The sequence below is a fragment of the Hyposmocoma kahamanoa genome, unplaced genomic scaffold (assembly GCF_003589595.1).
Source record: "Hyposmocoma kahamanoa isolate Upper Pololo Valley unplaced genomic scaffold, ASM358959v1 239, whole genome shotgun sequence".
NCBI classification, from domain to species: domain Eukaryota; kingdom Metazoa; phylum Arthropoda; class Insecta; order Lepidoptera; family Cosmopterigidae; genus Hyposmocoma; species Hyposmocoma kahamanoa.
This window is the reverse complement of record NW_020653756.1, coordinates 86379-100998: the sequence shown is the minus strand read 5'-3', so window position 1 is coordinate 100998 and position 14620 is coordinate 86379.

Sequence of the window (14620 nt, the reverse complement as noted above, 5' to 3'; positions counted from 1 at the left end):
AGTTAAATACAAATAAATTTAAAATGTATAATAGTATCCTAAGAAAATGTATGTTAAAATCTCAGAAAATCAATAATAATCTTTATATCCACAATAATAAAAACAAATGTAAAGCGACATGGAATACCATTTCATCTACAATTACTAACAATACCTGTAAAAATGACATAAAACATATACGACATAACAATAAGACCTACTCAAACCCAGATGACATTTGTAATATTTTTAACAATTATTTTATAGATTTGACAAATAAAAATAACCTAACCCAACTTAACTTGACTAAAAACTGCATGACATATCCATCTAATTCATTGAATAAAAATTCCCATACAATATTTTTGGAACCGATAAATGAGAAGGAAACTTATAACATAATTATGTCTTTAAAAAACACCAAATCCAGTGGCTATGACGGTATAACAACTAAAATACTTAAAATGTGTGCCTCTTATATCTGTCATCCGCTTGCACATATTATAAATTTATCGTTTAGTGATGGTCTTTTTCCAGAACAGCTAAAAACTTCTGTTGTCAAACCCCTATATAAAAAAGGCGATAAGGAAAGCCCAAGTAACTACAGACCAATTACTTTAATCCCGACTCTATCAAAATTATTAGAAAGGGCTCTGCATTCCAGAATAAATGCATTTTTAGAGAAACATAAAGTAATATATCACTCTCAATTCGGATTTAGAAAAGGTACTTCTACAACTCTTGCATGTTTTGAGTTTTTGCGCATTGTAACGGAAAGTATGAACGTCTCTACTCCTGTAATGTCAGTCTTTCTAGATATGACTAAAGCCTTCTGTTAAACCTGCTTGGTTTCAATGGGAACATCCTGGCCGCTGTATGGTAGATGCGACAGTTATTCAAATAACTGTCAAAGTATTATTTGTCTGTGTCAGTCTGTGCTTCCAAAATCATAATAGGTTATGGGTTAACTTTTTTTTTTTGGTTGCAAAAAAAGTGCTATGGAAAATAAAAATACTCCATCGGTAAGCCTACCGGCACTACAATCGTCAGCCACCATTAGCAAGCTGACCGGGAAAAATTTCAACACCTGGGTTTTCAGTATAGAGTGTCTCCTTACTGACCTAGACCTATGGGACGTTGTAATAGCAGATGTCGATCTAGCTGACCCTCTCGCCAAGCGAAAGGATGCCAAAGCACGGGCGAAGATTTGCTTATCCTGCGACGAATCCGTCTATCCCGTAATAAGGTCAGCTAAAACTGCTAAACAAACCTTTGACTCCCTTAAAAAGGCGTATGCTGACAGTGGCTTGTCACGCAGACTAGGGCTAATGAAAAAGCTCTTAGCCAACGAATTTAGAGGAAACATGCAAGAGTACGTGAACATGGCGTTAGCAACACAGCAAGAGCTACAGAGCATAAACGCCGCAATGGACGACGAGTTTCTTGCCATAATTATGCTCACTGGCCTTCCGGAGCGTTACCAGCCACTAGTCATGGCGCTTGAACACTCCAACACGAAGATCACATCAGAAAATGTTGTTGCTGCTCTCCTAAAAGAGGACTCGTCTAGGGTTGTACGCGCCTCTACAAGTACTAATGTACATAAACCAAATGAGCCTACTGCTCTACATGTTAAGAAAAACGTACAAAAGAAAAAATTTAGGGCATGATGTGAGTGAATGTAGAATAAAAAACAAGAAAGTTTCGGCAACGTGTATTTCAAATTATACATCACATATTACACTTTCATCTTGTTTCACTAACGCTCCTTCCACAGGTTCACAAGATTGGTTCATAGACTCGGGTGCAAGTTCTCACATGAGCAATAGGAAAGATTGGTTTGAGTCAATATCGTCTCATGTTACTTCTATTACAGTTGCCAACAAGGAGAAGCTTCTCAGCCATGGCAAAGGTACGGTAAATATACATATTTCCGACGACGTACATAAAATTAGTGACGTCTTATACGTTCCTGGCTTAGCTACAAATCTTTTGTCCGTAAGGACTTTAGTTAAAAAGGGTTACGATGTATTATTTACAACTAAGGGCGCGTACACATAGAACATCCGTTTTACAGGATCCTTTTTAACTGATCCGTCGCTACTGGAGGTAATATTCACACAGCATTTACAGGACCGATTTTAACAGATCCGACGCTACTGGACTTTCGTTCTTCAGTGTATCGCCTACTTTCTACGAGAATGGACGTTGTCGTGTTGTATTGGTACTATCGTCGTCTGCGGCGGAGGAAGCCCCGGCGTTATTGGATACATCCACTATTAAGGCAAAGATTTTGTCGTGGTGCTGTTGTGCGTCAGCTGAAAGAAGACGAATCTAAATTTTTTACTTATTTCCGAATGACGACGTCTACTTTTGATGACCTTCTTAAACGATTAGAAAAGGATTTAAAAAAGAAAGACACAAACTGGAGGAAAAGCTTGTACCCTGAAGTAAAACTAGCGATATTTTTAAGGTAAGAACTTTAATTTTTGTTATTATCAATTAAAATTTAAAATGACAAAAAGGTTTACAAAAATGAAGATTTATTTCAAAACATAGACAGATCTGGCAAGTCTGACTCCTGGCTGAATGTAGATTCTACTGATGGCGAACCTTCTACTGATGGTGTAGAGTCAAGATGATGTGGCCTACTAAAATAACCTTGGGTGTGGTAGTGAGGAGTGCTAGAACTTTGTGAATATGGAGGCCACTCGTAGTTTGACTGACCATATCTTCTACTTTTAATATTTTGTAAAAGGTTTATCACTCCAGACTGAAATTCTAAAATTTGATCGCCATTAAGTGAAGCCAGTTGCGGCAAAATACCTTTGAAGAAGGATAAATTGGGGTCTTCAAACTCATTTTTACTTTTTTTTAACTGATCATTCATGTATTCAATCATTTTGGCGTCTACTTCATTCACATTTCTTTTGATTGCCTTGCGTTGCGGCGGGGCTAAATTTTGTCTTTCCTTTTGTCTGTCACTACCACTTTGTTCCGTAATCTGATCAGGTTCATCTTCGTTGTCTTTATTACTTTCTACTGTTTCCGTGATGTTGTCATTAGCAGGGACGTTCTCGTGTGTATCACCTGGGGTGACAACTTTTTTCAAAAATAACATTTGATTGTGATATTTGTAAGGCTTGGTATTTGAGGCAGCAGCTCCAGATTTCTTCAATTTCTTTTTCTCACTCAATGTTCGTATCCAGGCATCTCTAGTCGAATTCCATTTTTTTATAACATATTTTCCTGAAGCAAGTAAATAATAATATAAGATGGTTGTCAATAGCTTAGTAAGTGAAAGGCGAATAAGAAGGTAGAATAGACTTGTCAGTAATTAATTACCATATTGGTCAGTGGATAAGTCAAATTGACAGTGCAAGAACTAATCGGTCAGTAAATAATGGGAAGCAAAAAAGTATTACTAATGTTTAAATCAATTTATTTTAATTAGGTAATTTTATAATTTAGTTCAGTTCAGTTTAATTTAATTTTATTTATGTACTATATATATAAGTATGAGTTTTGATTTACGACTTTGCTAAAAACTCTCATAAAAATTTCGACTTTCCATACAAAATTTGTTGGTCACTATAATATTTTATAGTTTTATAATAAAACAAGACTTATTCATCAAGCCATCTTTAATAGTCTGACCATAGAGAAGTACCTCTACGAAACATAGACATATACATAATCAGTAATAGACAAAATTAACTAAAACTAAACCCTTACAGTCACTAACGTTACTTTGTATGGGAAGTCAATATATGTGTAATAATATAGGTATTGATTAATTTTTTTTTTTAGGTATGCAGCGTCTGGGTGTACATTTCAAGAACTTTATTACGTCTTTCGTGTCGGTGTGTCAACTATAAGCAACATTATTAAGGAAGTTACACGATGCATATGGAACAACTTGAATGACGAGTTTATGCGACTTCCTACAACAGTGAGTGAATGGGAGCATATATCAAATGGATTCGACACAAAAGCAAATTTTCCCCACTGTTTAGGAGCAGTGGACGGTAAACACATCAGACTTCGAAAACCAGCAAAAAGTGGCTCAATGTACCTAAATTACAAAGACTTTTTTTCCATCATATTATTAGCGATCGTAGACTCTGACTATCGTTTTCTATATGTTAGTATTGGGTCGTATGGAAAAGAATGCGATTCATCAATATTCAAGGAGTCGACATTTTGGAAAATGATGCTAGATGGCAGTTTACAAATACCAGAACCTTGCCCATTAATAACAGGCTCAGAAACGAGAGTTCCCTACGTCATAATCGGCGATGAAGGTTTCGGTTTACACGAAAATTTAATGAGGCCATTTAGCGGGACGCATTTAGACGTAAATAAGCGAATATATAACTATCGTTTGACCAGAGCTAGACGATACGTTGAATGTGCATTTGGTATTCTTGCTAATAAGTGGAGAGTATTCCACCGGCCTCTAGACGTCAACAAAACAACAGCTATATGGATAGTTAAGGCATGTACCGTTCTACACAACTTTGTAAGGGAAAAAGAGGGCTTAAAGGATGGCAACACATCCGAATCTGAAGCATTTCATTTCAATAGCCTACCTGATGATGAAACGCTACGAGGTGGTCGAACTGCAAATTCAGTTCGAACGGAATTCGAAAACTATTTCGTGTCCGAATCTGGGTCAGTTTCTTGGCAGAATGAAGCTATTTAAAATAAAAAACAATGTCTCCATTACAATATAAAATAGATACTTACCAAATTCTTGTCTTTCTTTTTGTTCCATAGCTTCAAAATCCTCCTTTAGAATACCGCATATTTCGCGCCAAGCTGCGGTTTTTGCAATTTTATCTTTATAAATCTCCAGTGTTTTGTCCCAAAGAACTGGTCTACTTTCAACACAATTTATCAAAACTTCTTGCTCAACATATTTTTCAAACGCCTTGCTTGCCATGATTATGATAGCACTGGACACGTGCACTACTCTAGGAATGAAACCGGCAAATGGCGGCTGTGTGTAGCACATCGCACCCCGCGCACCCCCGTGCAAAGCCTCGTGCGGTTTCAATCCGATAAAACGGATTAGTATAGTATTACTGGATCCGGAATACTGTGTGAACTGGCTCATACAACTACATACGCTAATAACATATACGTTTAAACGGACCTGTAAAACGGATTGCTGCTTATTTTGTCGGATCAGTATTTTTTACTGGATCCGGAATACTGTATTCTGTATGAACTCGCTCATACAACTACATACGCTAATAACATATACGTTTAAACGGACCTGTAAAACGGATGTTTTATGTGTACGCGCCGTAACGGCGCAAAAATACTTAAGAGTGATGACTGTCACATGACAAATACTGTCATCGCCACAGCCTCAAACCACAAAGGCATGTACAAGCTAGACGTACAAAATAGTTCGCATGCTACGTACATACATGCCAAGGAGCCTGCATTGCTCTGGCATAGGCGTCTCGGTCATCCGAATGCTAAAAGTTTGCGTATTTTGAAAAATAAAAATATCGGCGTAGATTTTAGTGGGAATTACAATGATAAGTGTATTCCTTGCATACAAGGCAAACTAGCAAAGAAACCTTTCCCAAACTCAAAAAGTAGATCGAGTAAAGTCCTACAATTAATTCACTCGGACTTATGCGGACCGATGAGTACGCACTCGTGGGGCGGAGCCCTTTATCTATTAACTTTTACAGACGACTTTAGTCGCAAAACGTTTGGATATCTTTTAAAATCTAAAGCCGAAGTTTTTACAAAATTTATAGAGTTTAAGCATTTCATGGAGAATCAAACTGGAGAACGAATAAAAGTTCTGCGCTCAGATAATGGTCGCGAACATGTCAACAAGGACATGTCTACGTTTCTTAAGGAGAACGGTATCGTGCATCAAACCACAATACCGTACACTCCACAACAGAATGGAGTATCCGAACGCGCAAATCGAACCATTATCGAAAAAGCCAGAACAATGCTCCAAGACGCGAAGCTACCATTAGCCTACTGGGGTGAAGCGGTAAATACGGCTATATACCTAAAGAACCGTATGCCTTCTCAGTCCTTGAAGAACAAGATTCCAGAAGAACTATGGACCGGCAACAAAGTCAATCTTTCTCATCTGAAGGTCTTTGGCTGCCAGGCCCACGTTCTTTTGCCAAAAGAAAAAAGAAGTAAACTTGAACCAAAAACACAATCATGTGTGTTCACAGGTTACTCAACTGAGACCAAAGGCTACCGACTCCTAGATCCCTACAATCCGCGCACAATAATATTCGCTAGAGATGTTGTCTTCCTAGAGGACAAAACCTTTGAAACTGTTCCTCACACTTGTGTTGAATCCCATTCATGTCCACAGACACCTTTAATACAGTTTCATGTTCCACTCGATGATGAACCGGGCCCGTCACCACAGCCACAGCTTCAACCACAACCTGTGACCCCGGAGCCGTCACCTTTATTAGAAGGACCTGTAACATCCTCACAAGATGTTCCCGAACCTGAACTCATCGTAGAGCCCTCACCTGAACCTGAAAGAAGGTATCCAACCCGAATCAGGAATCCCCCCAAAAAATATGGAGAACAAAAGCTTTACATGACTTCAGATCTAGAACCGGAGACTTACACTGAAGTTACAGGTCACCCTCAAGAGGAAAAGTGGGTAGAAGCAATGCAGGCTGAACATGACTCGTTATTAAAACACGGGACATGGGTTCTTGTCGATAGACCAGTGAACAGGAAAACTACGAAATGTAAATGGGTGTTCAAAATCAAAAAGGACACAAGTGGACAAGTCACCAAATACAAAGCCAGATTAGTTGCCAAAGGTTTCACCCAAGTAGCTGGAGTAGACTATGGCGAAACTTTTTCTCCGGTCGCTAGACTGTCGTCAGTCCGAGTTCTACTGGCATTTGCTGCTAAACATAAGCTGCAAGTAGAACATCTCGACGTCGAAACCGCGTTCCTGAATGGTGACCTAAATGAGGAAATTTACATGGAACAACCAGAAGGCTTCTCTACCGACCCAAAGGGCAAAGTATGCCTACTTAAAAAGGCTTTATACGGTCTTAAACAAGCTCCACGACAATGGAACATCAAAGTGTGCGAAGCTATGCACAAACTCAGCTTAAACCAAGCAACAAATGAGCACTGTATTTACTACAGACGAGATGGTAATGATATTCTCGTAGTTGCTGTGTTTGTTGACGACTTCTTCATTGTCTGTACAAATGACATCATGAAGAATGTTTTTAAAAATAAGCTCAAGGAGCAATTTATAGTTAAGGATCTTGGTATCCTCAAGGACTGCCTGGGGATGAGAGTTACACAAACTACCGAAGAAATAACTCTCGACCAAACCAAATACATTGAAAAATTAATTCATAAGTTCGGCATGACAGATGCAATTTCGGTGACAACTCCTTTGGAACCTGGCATCAAACTAACGCTGCCTACAAAGGAAGAAGAAGAAGAAGTCCCATACCAGGAACTTATCGGCTTACTAATGTACATTGCCATTTGTACGAGACCAGATATTGCTCACACAGTCTCTTACCTCTCGCAGTTCAATGCACATTACGGGGGGGTACACTGGAAGGCCGCTAAGCGTGTTCTTCGGTACCTTAAAGGCACCAAGGATCACCGACTACATTTTAAACCATCAGGTCAGTTCCAACCCGTGTGTTATGTTGATGCCGACTATGGAAACAATCTTGTGGACCGACGTTCATACACCGGTTTTGTATTTTTATTGAACGGTACCCCTATATCATGGGAAGCTCGCAAGCAGCGTACAGTAGCGCTTTCCACGACAGAAGCCGAGTACATGGCTCTGGCGGAGGCTTGCAAGGAGGCTATTTACCTCAAGTCGTTCATAACCGAAATATTCGCCGTCACTCCACAACCCATCATCATACACACTGACAATCAAAGTTCTATCAAATTAGCACACAATAACACTTATCATGCACGCACCAAACATATTGACATTAAACACCACTTCATCCGCGACTCACTTATATTACATAATCTTCACCTGAAATACATACCCACACAAGACATGATTGCGGACATTTTCACAAAACCGTTGCCGAAACTAAAGCACACCAAATGTGCACACTTATTAAGTTTAGGTTAAGGTTTTGTTGTATGTATATAGGGTGTGTAAATTAGTCGTAGGTAGGTGTATATACAGGTTGATATTTTTATATTCAATGTTTATTGGTGTGCAGTGTTTTATATGTATAATTTAAGTGTGTGTTCACTTTGTTATTGTCAACAGGATGTTCACATTGCGGGAGGGTGTTAAACCTGCTTGGTTTCAATGGGAACATCCTGGCCGCTGTATGGTAGATGCGACAGTTATTCAAATAACTGTCAAAGTATTATTTGTCTGTGTCAGTTTGTGCTTCCAAAATCATAATACCTTCGACTTTGTAAATCACTCAAAACTCCTTTACAAGCTTGAAGCATACGGCATTAGAGGAACAGCCCAAAATTGGATACCGAGCTACTTAAAAAATCGGACACAGTATACTGAAATAAGTAGATTGACAAAAAACAAACACAATAATAGATTAGAAAAACAAATTTTTAGATCACACCTTAAGACGACTAATGCTGGAATACCGCAAGGTAGCGTCTTGGGTCCGTTACTGTTCCTACTCTACATTAACGATCTCCCACATGCTATTGATCATAATTGTATACAATTTGCTGACGATACAACTCTTATAATAAAATGCCAAAACAAAGCGACTTTTAACACTGACGTAAATAAAGCACTGACAGACGTCATAAGTTGGATGGACATCAATGACTTGAATATTAATATAAGTAAAACCAAAGTTATGACATTTAGATCTTACAACTCAAATCCTATACCGGTTAAAATTAATTACAACTCTGATACTGTAAATGAAGTAGACACATTTAACTTTCTTGGGTTAACAATCGACAAGAACCTTAACTGGAAGAAACACATCGAACAGATGTGCATGAACCTAAACAGATTTGTTTACGCTTTACGAAGACTAAGGCAAACTGTCTCGCGAGAAGCTGCGTTGACGGCCTATCACGGCTACGTTTCGTCCGTGCTCAGCTACGGTCTTGTACTATGGGGTAACTCAGTAATCTTAGAAAGAGCGTTTAACGTCCAGAAGAAGTGTATTCGAGCAATATGCGGTGCGTGGTTCGATGACAGTTGCAAACCGCTGTTTAAAAGGCTGAACATATTACCTTTGCCATGCATGTACATTAGGGATATCTGCGTATTTGTCAACTCTCATCCTCAATATTTTAAAACACGCGGTGAAGTCATTCAAAGGCAAACTAGAGCAAAAATTATGAATCTCTTATACCAGCCTCGTTGCCATAATTTATAAGAATAACTGCTTCAGCATGTGTATAATTATTTACAATAAATTACCAAACGAAATTAAATTGTTACAAGGACATACTTTTAAATTAAAATTGACAAAATGGCTTTTGACATATTGCTTCTATAGTAATAAAGAATAATTAGAATTTACAAATTCATTACATTAATTAGAAACTATAGAGACTAAAGAAACATTGAATTCCATTGATATTTGCACATCTGCTTGCAGGTTGAATACAATGTACCTAATTTTACTTAAGACCTTTGTAATTACTGTATTCTGGCAAATAAACGTATTCTATTCTAAAAAAAAAAAAAAAGAATCGATAGGATGGCGGTTGGATTGCACCGGTTGCTGTCTAATCTAGGGGGCTCTTCGGAGGGAGGGTGCCGCTTATACTGTGGGGTAGTGCGATCCGTGGCCCTGTACGGGGCGCCCGTCTGGTCACACAGACTAAAGGGCACTGCAGAGCCATGATTAATAGCGTGCCATAGCCAATAGGATTGTACGAGGATACAGCATCGTATCCTTTGACGCGGCGACTGCTGGAGTATTATTCCGTAAATGGTGATGATTGTATTTTTTTTATAAAGACGTTTAATGAGAAAGAGAGCTGCCTCATTAATAAGTCGTATCCGTTGCGGCACGAATGAGATTCTGCGCGTTGTGGCTGGTAGAGTGGATTGCCCGATCATGCTACATTGCATGAAACTGTGTGATTTATTTGATATTTAATTTAATTTGTTTAATTATTCTAATTATCTAAGCTAATATTATAATTGTAAAACGTGGTCTGTAGTTGTCTGAGAATAAATGATTTTTGATTTGATTTGATTTAATCGCGTGTTGTTTAATACAAATGTCTCGACAAATTGAAAACGTGCCACAACAATGTAGCTGTTTTCCATCATTGGAAACTTAATTAGCTGAACCTGTGTCGTGGCTTGGTTTGAGCCGCAGTGACGTCAATCGACGAATATTGTCAACACCTTTTTTTTCTGTAATTTATCAAGTTAACGTTCATTTTTCTGGAAAGTAGGTCAAAAATATCTTTTATTTTTGATAAAAGTTAAGAGGATGACTTAAGTTTTACCAATAATATCTCGCCCGTAGCGGCGCCCGCTATCTCTCTATAATTTATGACGTCGGTTTGAGCAGATTCATAAGACATTGTTGGAATGTGGTAGGATGGAAAGCTGTAGCCAGCTGATGCTCCGTGCTGCGCAGTGGTGCATGCTACACGACTAGCGGCCGCCGCTGAATCGGATCGGGAACGCTGCCAGTGGCCCTAGCGGCGGCGCGGCGCGGCGCTCTCTTGAACCGTGAAACTGATAGTTTTATCAATTCCGACTAGTCTCATGGCATTATATTTTAGATAGAGATACGCTTACCTTCAATATTCCCAGCGTTTACTGAATTTTCTTTCCTAATTATGTAGTCGACTAATATGCCGTTGTTGGTACTGATGCTCCACTTATCTGAGTTAAAATATCTCGGCAATAGTGCCACCGCACATGGAGGCTACTGGTCCCTTCATTTTATTGGAATCAGTATTCATATTTAACATCATATTTTACGTTATCTGTAAATGTTAAATCATTTAAATCGGATTATTCTTTGAGCCCAACAAACCATCTAGATGTAGCAAAATTAACGAAATTTTTACTGCATACATAATTATATGACCGAGATAAACTAGCAATCATGCGTATTCTTTTCAGACTGAAATGAAAAAGTTGAAGTTGTTCAAATTGAACATAAAGAAGTCTGTTGCCTAGAGCTACGCGCGGCGGGGGCGGGCGCGGAGCGACGGAGGCATGCCTTCATCTCGGATTCTTTGGTACTACAGGGATCTCTCCAATACAAAAGTTTTAACAAATTACTAGACTATACTATTTTTTTTTTACATAGCCCCGCACTAGGGAAACCCTATGAACACGCGCATAGACAAATTCACACAAATTTACCCAAACTCACGAGAGAAATAAATGTAGGCCATACACATATTTCTCCTGGCCCGGGAATCGAACCCGGGACCTCTGCGTGGCAGTCCAGCATGATAACCGTTCGTTCACGGAGGTTTCTTTTAATTTAATTTTGTTTAATTTAATTTTGATTATTAAATTGAAATGAAAGTATGAAATGAAATAAGGTTTATTTGCATTGAATAGGTTACTACAGGATGGTAGTTATTACATTTGAGTTCATCTTTTCAGCCATTATACAAAAGTTCAGTTCAGTAAAAAATTCAGTTGGTAGTCTATTATACATTTTCATGCACATGTAATATGAACTTTTTAAGTAGAGTGTAGTTCTATGTACATTTTCAACAAGAAGTCTGTCTGGGTTTCTTTTTGCGCGTGGATTAATTTCTATTGATTTTTAAAATAATTTTAGATGCTGTTTGACAAATTTACAAACTTCGTAAATATACATGGAAGGTAAAGTCAAAATATTTTAATTTTCGAACAGCAGCTTGTAAGATTCCCGTGGGCCGATGAGCCGATTGAGACATGTCCAGAAACAATACTGTGCTGTGCTTTTTTGTGTCAAGAGCTTTAATTAGTATATCGACAATATTGAAAACACAGCAGTCGATGTTCCCTTTTGGAAGCCGAATTGTTCTGGTTTTATAATGTTAATTTTTTCGCAGTAGTAGTTAATCGAATATACATGCATTTTTCGAAAATTTATTATAATATTATGTCCATGACTGTACATGATGTCATACGGCTATCGCAGAATGGTCCATTATTGTGGACTCAATGTCAATGTCGGTGAGATAGACGAGTCTGTACTATGCTTCATTAGAGAATTACAGCGTGTTTAATTATTGATGGTTGAGTTTACGTGGTTTAGTTTTTTAAACCTCTAATTAATAATATTAAAGAAAAACCACAGAATTCTATGGAAAAAACCCAGTACTTCTACTCCCACTGAATTCTATTCACATTACCGAAGACGTAATTTTTAAATATTTACAAAATAAAGAATAGTAGAAGTGCTGGAGATAGCATTCCTTCAATAAATAAATAGTACAAACTTTATGAAGTAACAGGCAATATTATGTCCATGACTGTATGCCGTGGCATATCCTCGACGCTAGCTCGAGCAGCCGCGTTGGCTCGGTCATGTTTAGCCTCGTCGCCTGTGTGGTTTAATTTTTATTCCATAGCACTACAAACATCTTGTAGTGTAAAACCATGGACCCCTTATCGTCTCTACGTCTCTCATTACGCATTTTTCTCAATTTGATAGATTACTCACTTTTTACGTCTTATTTTAAAGGTCTCTGCATATTCTATCGCACCGAGAGTAAGTATATAAAATCTCACCCTTTCGAGCCGTGTTTACGCGCTTATCCGATATCAAGTTCCTTAGTTCCACCCGCTAAACCTTCACCATGCGAGTTTGAACGCGTGTAGGCGGCTACATACATATGACGCGTCACATAAGCAACTGAAGCCGACGCTCAAAATGATGTAGACTCGACTCGACTCGAGTATAATTTGCTGCTTGCGTGTATATGTAGTAGGTATACCTACTGCTGCACTACAACCGATGTTCCGTCATCAACCTCCGTGTTCTTCTCGTTGTTGTTTCATCAATTCCTTTATGAAATAGCAAACATTGGTGAATTACCAAAATTTGTAGAAGAACATCTGTAATGAGAGAAGTGACACTTTTATAAGTTTTGGATTCTTTAAAAACAACCCCTGTAACATATAAACCGAATACTTGTTTATCTAAACATTGCACTTATAAAGGATTGCACTAATAATAAACATAATCATCTAATAAAGGCTCTATTGGATTGAATAAATCAGTTTGATTAGTGTTTGGTGTAGCTAATTTTCGGGACCAAAACGCATAAGAAGATATTAGAGCGACGCCGACAAGTACGCTTTTATCCTGTGGATCGAGTCGGTGACATGTCAACAAGGCGTCTTTTGTGCGCAATGGGCAATTCTATTCCAGCGCAGCTCTGTCCCCTCAACAACATCAGGGTAATGAAATACTGCGATAACTATGCTATACTGTATATGCACACAAACACACTTAATAGGCTAGATATGTCTGGTCCTTTGTAGATATTATAATAGAGACTTACAGACGTGACCCAATTACAAGACCGAGGGTTAGATAGACGCAGGCAGAGCAACGCGCTTGGACATCGATTTCATTCATATCGCAAACATAATGAATGTTTTAGAAGGTACTTTGAACTCTGTATGAATACTTTACCTTACAAAGCCAATTCTCTCGTCGATTCTGCATAAAGAGATTGTCGTGGAGCGCCTCTCTTATTTGCTCGACGCTTCGATCTGGCGAGAGTCGGTCGGGACATAATTTACACTCATTTGACTCAACCGATCCGACTCCGACTACCACCAGTCGTTATTGCCGAGCACGAACGAATACCTACTGCCAACCCTTTTATACTATTACCAACCCATAACACAATCAATATAAATAATTAATGAAGCAAAAAGATGTTAGGGAACAGTTGTTGTTCAAAGTCAAAACTATTATAAAGAAACTGCACGGAGAGATAGCAATAGTTACGAGAACGAAAGAGAGGCCACGCGGTGCGCGGAGCTGACGGACGATTACAAGCAGTGGTACTAGATCTATATGTAGTTGCAGGTCACAAGCTAAAATAGGCTATAAAGGTTGGCTTTGTTAATACGTAACAGCTTAATCACTCTGGTTATGTTTCTATTTCTTAATCAGATCTCTTGTAGCGTCATTTAAAGTTCGAGAGAGTTTAAATTCAAACGACCTAACTCTTGAAATATACGTCCAAACAAATGAAACCAGCGATCTCTACCACGTTGGCATCTGCAAGTGGCGAAGAGTTCATGTAACACGTTTCCTATCTGCACAAATAAAATGCATGTTGAATTTATATCGATGAACAGTATTTCAACAAATATTTCAAAATTTGGACATGCCGTATACAAATTAACAAAATAGAAATAAATGTTATTTATTATGCGTACACATAAGCAACTCTATAACTGTTAGCTGTTTGTAAGTATAACGTTCACATCAGAGTAGGTATGTACATCAGCAATAGCAAAAAAGTTCATTCCAAATTTATTGTTAGCAATTGCAGGGTACACTTCAATTACACGATAGACAAATCAGAACACTCAGTGCTCAACACCTGGACTCAGAGTAGTTAATAGATTTAAGCATTTCAAACAATATTTATTAACATTTTTAAAGTATTGTGAGTTGTACATGTC